The sequence below is a fragment of the Anolis sagrei genome, chromosome 5 (assembly GCF_037176765.1).
Source record: "Anolis sagrei isolate rAnoSag1 chromosome 5, rAnoSag1.mat, whole genome shotgun sequence".
Classification (NCBI taxonomy): Eukaryota; Metazoa; Chordata; class Lepidosauria; order Squamata; family Dactyloidae; genus Anolis; species Anolis sagrei.
The window spans coordinates 53,659,949-53,671,267 of record NC_090025.1 but is presented as its reverse complement, the minus strand read 5'-3'; the positions used below and the strand labels follow the sequence as shown (position 1 = coordinate 53,671,267).

General features: G+C 40.2%; 1 long non-coding RNA gene across 1 annotated transcript; it reads left to right on the top strand.

The window, feature by feature from the left end:
* The first annotated feature begins 305 nt into the window (after positions 1–305).
* LOC137097072 (uncharacterized) lies at positions 306–8,746 on the top strand. Its single transcript, XR_010909954.1, has 3 exons — positions 306–412; positions 506–554; positions 8,317–8,746. It is a non-coding gene; the product is annotated as an uncharacterized lncRNA (long non-coding RNA).
* Positions 8,747–11,319: the final 2,573 nt, after the last annotated feature.

Sequence of the window (11,319 nt, the reverse complement as noted above, 5' to 3'; positions counted from 1 at the left end):
TAGTAGTAGTAGTTATATTCAGTTATAGCCTGAACTTTCCACACTGTTTGGACTCAAGGTAGCTTACAGAACAATAAAACCAACTTGTGAGTGATAGAAACCCCTGGCAAATTTGGGCAGGAGATGGGGAATCGGTTTGCATCCCTTGGCTTTCCAAAGTGACTCATTCTCATACAGAGTGAAAAAGTACTTAAAGCATCTTGACTCTCTCTCAGCTGCATGACTGACTGAGCACATGACTGCCCATTTGTTGAGATAATAATGAGAGGCTCTTCTTTGTGTGACCATCACACCACAGTTTAGCTGACTAACAACCAAGAAGGCATTTTCCATTTTGAGTTCCCTTTATGGACTGCCCTCTCCAAGGAAGTCTTCATGCTGCTATGTGACTTCTACATGTTTTGGCTGCCAGGTAAACTCAGTCCTCACTCCAGGCTATTTTAAACTTTAACTAAAATTGATTTTATCTGCTGCTCTGATTTCAAATCTATTCTGTTTATTCCAGTTGTATCGGTTTTGATTGGTAGCAGCTCCAGGGGTTTCCAGACTTAAAGGTGGGTATAAATATTTCAATAAGCAAATTACCAAGCCCCTGTCATCCCTCCAGGCTTCTCCTTGTTCTTGTGAACTGCCAGTTTGAAACATCAACAGGTCATTCGATCCAGCTCGTGCCATTTCAGATATTCACAAGGGACTTCTTGGTTGAAAGCAGTTCTTATTTGAATGTTCACTGTGTATGCAAGCATATCCAAAGGTGAGGGGCAGAATTTGTTCACTGTACAAAGAAGAGTCCAGTGTGAGGATAGACTTTGTTAAGGTTGCTCATTATTTTTCTAGAAAGGCGGCTGTCCATATCAGACTCATGGCAAGTATTGTTCTTCTTTCCTCTACTAAATGCACAGTAAAGCCTTCCAGACAATCATTCAGGGACTGTATGGTTTGTCATGAGAGATATGCATTTGACAATCTACCGCTGGGAACTAGTAGAATCACAGTAAGGGCCTTCATTTCATCTGTCTGTCAGACCGTTGTGAACTGATCTTCAGAGGCAAGTTTGGAGAGCGAGAATTTGAATGCTTCTCAATTGACAGCGCCCATGGGGAATGGAAAGCTACATCCGCTGTTTCCCAATTTCTTTGCAGTAACAGACTTTCCTTGTCTATGGCACAGAAGAATCAGTGGTACAGTGCTCAATTCTGAAGTCCAGGCACATGCCATAATGGCTGTCTGCACAGTCACAACTCAAAGGAGAGTCCAAAAAGGCAGGCAGCTGTATTGACCTGCATCGGCAAGTCACTTTTCAGCTTCAATTAGGAGCGACTCTGTTCCAAAGCTTTTACGTTTTAAGTACTCTCTCAAGACCACTCCGTTGCAAAATGCTCTGGATTACAACAGGGATCGCTGATGACAATATACTGTTGTTAGGGCTGTCTGTCTTCATTCCAGCTGTTCAGAGAATTGTAGCTAACCTTAGAGGGAACAGAAAAGTCTGAGTGGTAAGGGGCTTTCTCTGCCCTGGCACTCCCGTTCTTGAATAACCAATCCATAGAAACTCAGTTAACACCAGCATTTCTGTTACTGGGAGCCTAATGGAAACAGAATTTATATTGTCTTTACATTATTTTAAATTGATCAAGTGGGTTTTATTGTACTCTACACAGAGATTTTTACATATTTATTTACTTATTTATTTATTTACAGAATTTATATCCCGCCCTTCTCACCCCGCAAGGGTTTTAGAGTGGATTACAATGCACATATACATGGCAAACATTCAATGCCATTTAGACATGCAACATATATAGACAGACACAGAGGTATTTAACATTCCAGCTTTTCCGGTTTCATGAGAGTATGCTCGATTCTGGCCACAGGGGGAGCTGCCGCTTCACCGTTCACTTGCGACATAGAGTCCTTTGATGAAATATTTCCTCATTGTTCTGCATGCTGCTGGAAGGTTTTATGGTGTCATTAATTAGTTAAATTAGCCTCCCTGCATAAAGTGGCACCTAAATTTCCTACTTGACAGATGCAACTGTCTTTCAGGCTGCATAGGTCAACACCAAGGTAGACTATTAATGTTTGGGAGCTTACTCCAACCCAGGCTTGCTTCGAACTCATGACTTCTCGGTCAGTAGTGATTTAATGCAGCTAGCTACTAACTAGCTGCGCCCCAGCCCAGTCCTATGGGATATGAATATTTCAATAAGTAAATACAATAAATGTTTGAATGAGCATCATCCCTGCTCATTCAAACATCATGGTGTTTTGGTTTTGTGAAACTCAGATACACTCAAAAATTGCTTCACATTCAAAAACTTAGCTCAGCATGGGGTTCTTTCACACTACATATACAGAGCACCTTAACTGCTATGGTTGCATCCCACAGAACCTCAGGGTTTGAGAACCAGTGAGACATTGGAGCACACTGACTGGGAATTCTAAATATCTTTCCCTAAATTGCAGATCCTAGGATTCTATAGAACGAAACTATGGCATTTAAAGTATAATCTTAACATTATAACTGTGTAGTATTTTTTCCCATGTCAGAAGCGACTTGAGAAACTCCAAGTTGCCTCTGGTGTGAGAGAATTGGCCATCCGCAATGATGTTGTCCAGGAGATGCCCGGATGTTTTACCATCCTCTGGGAGGCTTCTCACGAGAAGCTGAAGCTGACAGATGGGAGCTCACTCCTCTCCCCAAATTCGAACTGCTGACCTTTCAGTCAGCAGTCCTACTGGCACAAAGGTTTAACCCATCAAACCACCAAGGATTCCTACTCTGTAGTATGAAAGGGCTCAAGGCACATTATCATGCTTTCTGCCATATTAATTTTCCCAACACTTTGGCCTCTGCATTTTCAGATGTGCAGTCAAGGTCAGGAGAGAACTTTTGCAGTGGCAAAAGTTTTAGTTTGTTTCTTCCTTGTTAACCTTTTTGCCTTATTTTGTACAATTTCTTGTAAAAGATTAATTTTGCCTCGCGAGGATTGGGAGCAGGGTAAAAATACTGTTACTTTTTGTTTATTGGCAAGAACTCTGTGTTTCCTAAGCTACTGAATGTTCTTTTTGTTCATTTTATAAGGCTATTTTTTGCCATTTTAACTTGGTAGTACTTTGGGGATTCATCCAGGCCAAACTGCAGCATATAAGCATGTTAATAAACATAATGCTATGAAATCAGAATTCCCACTCCTTTGCAGTGAGAATGACCAGAGTAACTTGAAGCGGAGCGGAGCATGTTTTTGGGTTACGACTCCCAGAATCCCCCCCAAAGCATAGCAGCACTGGCTGAGGTATCTGGGAACACTAGTCCAAACAAAGTGTCCAAATTTGTACTAAGGGCTTCAGAAGAAAATCCAACAAGATAAATGGCTTCTAAATCATGATAACTGAATGTGTAATATATTATTTAGGATAATAGGCTGATAGATGTACAGGCTCATTGCAAAATGTCGAAGAGACTTGAAAATTACAATTTTCAATCTGCACTCACTGTTGCCACCTCCCTTTCTCAGGGGCTCTGTTGAAGCTTGTCAACATGTTTTGGAAGGAACATCTGGGCCTGCTCTTTCCCATGAATGGCTTCCTGTGAGCACATCCCTGCCGAGGGACATTGGGATTTTTCTCCGCAAAACAAATTCTTATGGCACTTATTTCTCCTTATGCTTCAGTAGGCATTCCAGATGTCTGGGACCGATGAAGAGAGTTGGTGTTTAGGCTGTTTCACTCTTTCTCAGCAAGAACTAGCAAGAGTAACATCGATAATTTCTCCTGGAAGGACAGTCAAAGAATATATTTACTACATAGAAATAATATGGAGTATTATTATTATTATTATTATTATTATTATTCCCACTCACCCCAATATTCCCACTGCCCCCGGTGGTGCAGTGGGTTAAAGCCCTGTGCCGGCAGGACTGAAGACCGACAGGTCACAGGTTCGAATCCGGGGAGAGGCGGATGAGCTCCCTCTACCAGCTCCAGCTCCTCATGCGGGGACATGAGAGAAGCCTCCCACAAGGATGATAAAACATCAAAACATCTGGGCGTCCCCTGGGCAACGTCCTTGCAGACGGCCAATTCTCTCACAACAGGAGCGACTTGCAGTTTCTCAGGTCGTTCCTGACATGACAAAAAAAAAAAAAAAAAAAACAAAAAACCCAATAATGGGACTCAAGGAGGCTGACAATATGTTAAAACCAATGCTAACCAAGAACTATACAATAACATCAAAAACTATGACATTTATTACAAAGACAATTAACAATATACATTTATGAATCAACTACAGTAGAGTCTCGCTTATCCAATGTTCTGTATTATGCAACACAATCTGCCTCCCACCTGGATCCACAGCTGAGGGAAGTGGAGTGTACATTTACCTATGGAATAATGTCCTGGGTATGAGAAAGAAAGAACCCTTGTCTGTTTTGGTGCTGAATTTGTAAATATAGTAATTACTTCGCAACTTTACTGAGTACTGAACTGCTTTTTCTGTTGATTTGTTGTAAAACACAATGTTTTGGTGCTTAATTTGTAAAATAATAAAATAATTTGATGTTTAATAGGCTTTTCCTCAATCCCTCCTTATTATCCAACATTTTTGCTTATCAAATGTTCTGCCAGCCCGTTTATGTTGGATAAGTGAGACTCTAGTGTATATAAAAAGCTTGAAAACAATACAGCATGCCATTAAAAGCCTACCCCATCCACTTTCCAAGAGACTGATGGCATAGGAATATTTTGACTTGCTTCTGGAAAGAGAGCTAGGAGACAGCCAATTTAGGCCCCTTCCACACAGCTAAACAAAATCATACATTATCTGCTTTGACCTGGAATATATGACAGTGTGGACTCAAATAACCCAGTTCAAAGCAGACATTGTGAGATTTTCTGCCTTGATATTCTGGTTTATATGGCTGTGAGGAAGGGCCGTGAGAGATCGCTCTCCCTTGTGCTACCAAAAGAGCTTGAGAAGTTGGTGGGACCAAGAGTAGGGCTTCTCTATTAGATCTTAGAGGTTTAATGGGCTCAGGAGTTGCCTTCTCTGGAGATTTTAAAGCAGAGGCTAGATGACCATCTGCCGGGGGTGCTTTGATTTTGTTTTCCTGCATGGCAGAGGTTATCTTCAAATTTTATTATTTTATGATTTTATATAGGCATATATGTACTATATACAAATATGTGTATATAGTATATAGCCTGTCTTGACTATAAGTGGAACTCTCATGGCAATTAATATCACCCCAGAACTGTAGATAATAAAATAATTAAACATATGTAACAAAAACTACAGTAAGCAGGGTAAATGAGCTCCTGAACTTGCTGACCGAAAGGTCAGTGGTTCAAATCTGGAGGGTGGGGTGAGCTCCCAGTATTAGCACCAGCTTCTGCCAGTCTAGCAGTTCGAAAACATGCAAATGTGAGTAGATCAATAGGTACCGCCTTGATGGGAAGGTAATAGTGCTCCATGCAGTAATGCTGACCACATGACCTTGGCGGTGTCTATGGACAACGTCAGCTCTTTGGCTTAGAAATGGAGATGAGCACCACCCCCCAGAGTCAGACACAACTAGACTTAATGTCAGGGGAAATCTTTACTTTTACTAATATACCCATCTAAGGAGACAATCTGATACTTATTCAAAAGTAAGGCACTCACTGTGCAATGCAACTCCACAGTGTAAGACAATCCTTAGGAAAGAGAACTCTCCCCAATTAACACTGTAACTACATTATATTAGCAAGTGGCCTTGAACAATTATTAAAACAAAATAAATGTTCTGTGACTTCAGTTGACATGGTTGGCAAATCTTTAATTCTTGCAGAGTCTTGGAAAAGTAATGGGTTTTCTTGGCAGGAATTCTATAACAGCTGAACCAAGGAAGCCCCACAGAGAAACCACAGCTGAAACCATTTCCAATTTAGAACAGAATAGAGCTGGATCTTCCATTTAAGAAATCTGCTGCCATCTAGTGTCACGCTACATACAGAATGGTTACTCTACATATATGCATGTTATTAACTGCCACCATGGCAACACTGACTCTGTAAATGAGAGCTCTCCAAGTCATCCTATCATCAACACCTTCACTTAGGAATGTGGCTTCTTTGATTGAAACTGCCTGGAATGCAGTTGCTTTCTCTTCCTACTACCTTCTATCTTACCAAGCATTATAATATGTTCTGATTAGTCATGTATTCCCATAATATCTGTTTTTTATCTACATAGGTAAAGGTATTCCCCTGACATTAAATCCAGTCATGTCCAACTCTAGGGGTTGGTGCTCATCTCTATTTCTAAGCTGAAGAGCTGGCGTTGTCCATAGACATCTCCAAGGTCATGTGGCCAGCATGACTGCATGGAGCACCATATTGTAAACCATTTATGTTCCTTTCTCTAATATTTTACACCTCCATTTCCTGAGTCTGAACCTGCTTCATGTGTTATATGTTCCGCATGTCAGTTAAACAGATAGGATGGTAAAATGAAGGCTTTACTGATTCCCTTGCCGATTAGTATACATGCAACATAATTGAATTATATGTTTAGGCTTGGGTCCCATCTCGAAGGTATCACATTATGTACATATATGTCAATACAGGTATTTAAAAATCTAAAAAATATTCAAAATGCTTTTGGCCCAAAGCATTTCAGAGAAGAAATCCTTAACCCGTATTGAAAACAAGCCAACCGAATCATATTTTATGAAGACGCCTTATTTTCCCCAAGCATAGTCACAAATGGCCACATTTTACTACTCTAAATTATGCTTATACTAAACCAGAAGTAGATGTCTCTGATCTTCTGCAATGCTGGAAGAGGAAAGGGAAGAGTGATCAGCATGGAAGCTACCGACCAGAAGTTTGGATTAATTTATATAATGCTCAAACATGGTTTTGTTAACCATATTACCCGCAGGCCCAAATACAGTAATTACATCCATGAACCTTGAAGCATTAAGTCATCAATCACTTTCACATTGTTGGCTTTAAACCAAAGTTAGCTCATTGCAGGTACCTGTATATCTATTTGGTATATTCCCACTCTTTTCCCAATGAGATCAGGCTCAGAACAGCTTCCCCAGCTCTCTTGAAGCAGCTTATGGGACCAGTCCCGTTCAATTGCAGTGTAGAATTAATCAGGTAGTGGAACTGCAAGGGAGATCCACACAAAGCCATATTCTAATATCCTTAGCTTTGGGTTGTTTCGGGTTTTTTTAAACAATGAAAATACATCCTGAATATCAAATATTTATTTTACTGGGTTGCTGTGAGTTTTCCGGGCTGTATGACCATGTTCCAGAAGCATTTTTTCCTGACGCTTCGCCTGCTTCTATGGCAGGCATCCTCAGAGGTTGTGAGGTCTGTTGTAAACTAGGAAAATTGGGTTTATATATCTGTAGAATGCACAAGGTAGGAGAAAGAACTCTTGCCTGTTTGAGTTAGGTGTGAATGTTTCAGTTGCTCACCTTGTTTAGCATTTAATGGCATGACATTAAATGCTGACTTCTTACTGCCTGGGGAATCCTTTGTTGGGAGGTGATTAGCTTGCCTTGGTTGTTTTTTGTCTAGAATTCCCATGTTTTTATTTATTTACTGTGATGCTTTTAGAGGGGTTTTTTTTAAACATTGGTAGCCAGATTTTTTTCATTTTCATGGTTTTTTCCTTTCTTTTGAAATTGTCCACATACTTGTGGATTTCAATGGCTTTTATGTGTAGTCTGACATGGTAGTTGTTAGAGTGGTCTAGCTTTTTTGTATATATCCTTTACTTTCTCATCTATATTACTAGACATCTGGATATCAGGTTACAACTTAAGCCACATATTTAGTATATTTTAGAACCTTATATAAGTGAATGGTGTCATTCATTGGTAAGGAATATGTGATCCTCCAGATAAACCCAACTCCAGTTCCCAGAAAGTATGATCAACATGGCTGGTGGTAAGGAATCACAGAAGGGTTATGGTTCAGAATATCTGAAGGGCTGAAATTTCCCTACTCTTGATAAAGCACCTTTAGGTCTTTCAGGTGCTTTAGCTTGCAACTTCCATCAATCCCATCTGCCTAGGCAATGGTAAGGGATTGTGGGAGTAATAGTCTGAAACATTTCAAGGGCAAGAGTTTTCCTATTTCTGCTTTATGGAATTTTTATGCATTACACTGCTATTAAATGCACATGAACTCTGCTGGAGCGAAAAGAGAGAGTGGGAGAAAGCATGCAGTTTCTTTATGTTCCTTCTTTTTTTGACCCATTTTAAAGTCTAGTAGATTTGCAAATGTAATGATTAATGCTGTCCTATTTTCCAGGTGCAGAATAATACTCTCCTTTCCCGGATGAAAAAGCAGCCATGTGGGAAAATGCATTAAAAAAATAGAACAGTGCTGCCAGAAGTTCAAATGTAATGGTGCCAGAATGAAGCACTTTAAAGTCCTGTTGATTTCAGTGGGAGGTGTTTCAGAACATGGTGAACTATTGCTGGAAATAGGGACTAGTTTCAAGGGAACTGGTGCTGGTTTCTCCATGCCAGCATTGCTCAATGTGAGGTGTGCTCTGCACATTTTCCCTCTGTTCTGAATAGTACCGGCGAAACCATTCCCAGGCCAAACTTGATTGCCCCATTATTTATGTGTATGCTTCCTGTTCCCAGTGAATTCTATCATGTACTTATTGAACATGTAAAGGGGAATTGGGATTCTGTCCACAAGGCACATGTATACATGCCGACACATAAATGAAAATGTGCTTCCACGTTTTTATAGATTAAGGTAAAGGTTTTCCCCTGACATTAAGTCCAATCATGTCTGACTTTGGGGGTTGGTGCTTATCTTCATTTCTAAGCTGAAGAGCCTGCATTGTCCGTAGACACCTCCAAGTTCATGTGGCCAGCATGACTTCATGGAGTGCTGTTATCTTCCCGCTGGAGTGGTACCTATTGATGTACTCAAATTGCATGTTTTCAAACTGCTAGGTTGGCAGAAGCTGGGGCTAACAGAGGGAAGTCACTCCACTCCCCGGCTTTGAATCACCAACCTTTCGGTCAGCAAGTACAATAGCTCAGCGGTTTAACCCACTACCCCACCACGGGCTCCTTAACTGTGTTTTATAAAGAAGTGCGAATGGGATCCATGACAGCTTTTGACTTCCATGTAAGTGTGATGCTGAGTACTTAGTCATTAGTGACACTGGGTCTTTGACACTATCCAAGGTGCTCAAACTATTTTGGAGATAAAGTTTCATACCTCAGATACAGCCATTAAAGTTGGCATGAAAACCTTGCACATCCCATTGATTCTACTCCATTATTTCCAATTTTCATCTTGTAACTTGCATGCTGTAAAACTTTCACTATTTTGTCCCATATTCCATGTTGGTCTAGAGCAGTGGTTCTCAACCTGTGGGCCCCCAGGTGTTTTGGTCTACAACTCCCACAAATCCCAGCCAGTTTATTTGCTGTTGGGATTTCTGGGAGTTGAAGGCCAAAACATCTGGGACCCACAGGTTGAGAACCACTGGTCTAGAGAGTCCTCTGGGCTCCACAAATCCCCAGGGGCCTATCATCCACACATTTATAGCATTATGATTCCACTTTAACTACCATGGCAACATTCTATGGAATCCTGGAGTTTATAGTTTGGTGAAATAGTAAAGCTCATGACCAGAAATTCTAAATACCTCCCATGAAATTGAAAATCCCAGGATTTTGTTGGATGTTACTATGGCAATAGTGGAAACATAGTACTGGGTGAATGGGCCTCTAGTCCACATTACAAAAAGGCCTCCAAGTCAGTTTTTATGTGCTACTAAAGCACTGTTTTCCCACAATTATTGGGAAGACTATTAAAAACAGAGGTTTTTCACAATCACTTCATGGACCACTTCATGGTCCCTCCTACATGGCCAAAATCAAACAATAATAAGTATTCCATTGGTGTCTGGTAATGGATGGGATAGTGGATATTATCAAGGCTTAGAAAAGTCCCAGAATGTAAATTGCTTATTGAACATACTATAATGGGTTTCTGGGATCTGTCAATTAAAAAAATGTAACTTTTACAAGTTCAGGAAATTACTGTTGACTAGAACTATAACACTGGCACTTATAACCATTTTCAGTAGACAGCAATACTTTGTGTGCCTATGCTTTTAATATTAAAAGAAATTATGTCTACTATTTTGGCTGCATGCAGGTAGGTCAATGTCTATTTTGTTATGTTATTGCAATTTATGTTGACATGCTTAATTTTAGTCATGCTCTCAGCAAATCACTTGGGTATGCATAAGGATGAAAGGCACTTTAAAGATGCTTTCTATAAGGAATAAATGCATAAGTGATGAACAGCAGATTGAATGCAGAAGTAATGAATAATGTTTTAATTTTCCCTAAATATCTTCACATTTGCCCCAATATGATTTTCTGTAATTACTAACTTTTAAACAAATCCCTAGTTGAAAAACCCACTATTTCCTATAAAATATTAAATGCACAGACTGAGAAATATTTAATGATAATGATGATGATGATAATAATAATAATAATAATAATAATAATAATAATATCATCCACTGAGGCCGTTTTTCAAAATGGGCTCTGACTGATTAGGCTCTTTCGGCTCTTTCAGCCAGCCGCAATGGCATGGGCTCTGATGCCATTTTTTTTTTTGGCCACAGAAGACCACGTGGCTGCCAACCACAGTTACTTTCTGTATTTGGCTACCCGTGGAGCGAGGAGAGGCAGCTGTGCACCCACATGGGGTTTTCCTGTGAGTAATGCCTGTTGAGTCAATCAGAACAGAAGAATGACATGATGTGTCTTTCAGCCAAGCTGGGCCTCCATTTTTGTGTTGCGAGCAGGCTTCTGAGAGACAGATCATGCACCAGTCTGCTGGTGATCCAAATTCTCAGTGCCGCTCGCAGCTCTGCATCACTTGCCTTGCTTTTTGACTCAAAGAGCAATAAACAAGCAATTTACTTTCAACACACTTAAGAAACTGCTACCAACGGTGCCCTTCACATGAGGCAATCATCAAATGTGGGGTAGAAGTATCTGATCGCCTCTAAAGTCTCTATAAAATGAGGAGATAATTTGTATCTTTTTTTAAAAAAAGAATGGCTATTGTGCCTTCAGTTGGTGTGGCTCCCACTGAAATAGGTGTTTTAAAAGGGTGCTTTAGCTTCAATGAAAGGATGTTGAGGAAAAACGATCCCAGAAAGGGTGGTTTTATTAAGTCTGATGCCTTAACACAGGTCTTATTGAAGGATAGAAGGAGAAACAATCCCAGAAAGGGTGGTTTGTTTCTTAAGACTGATGA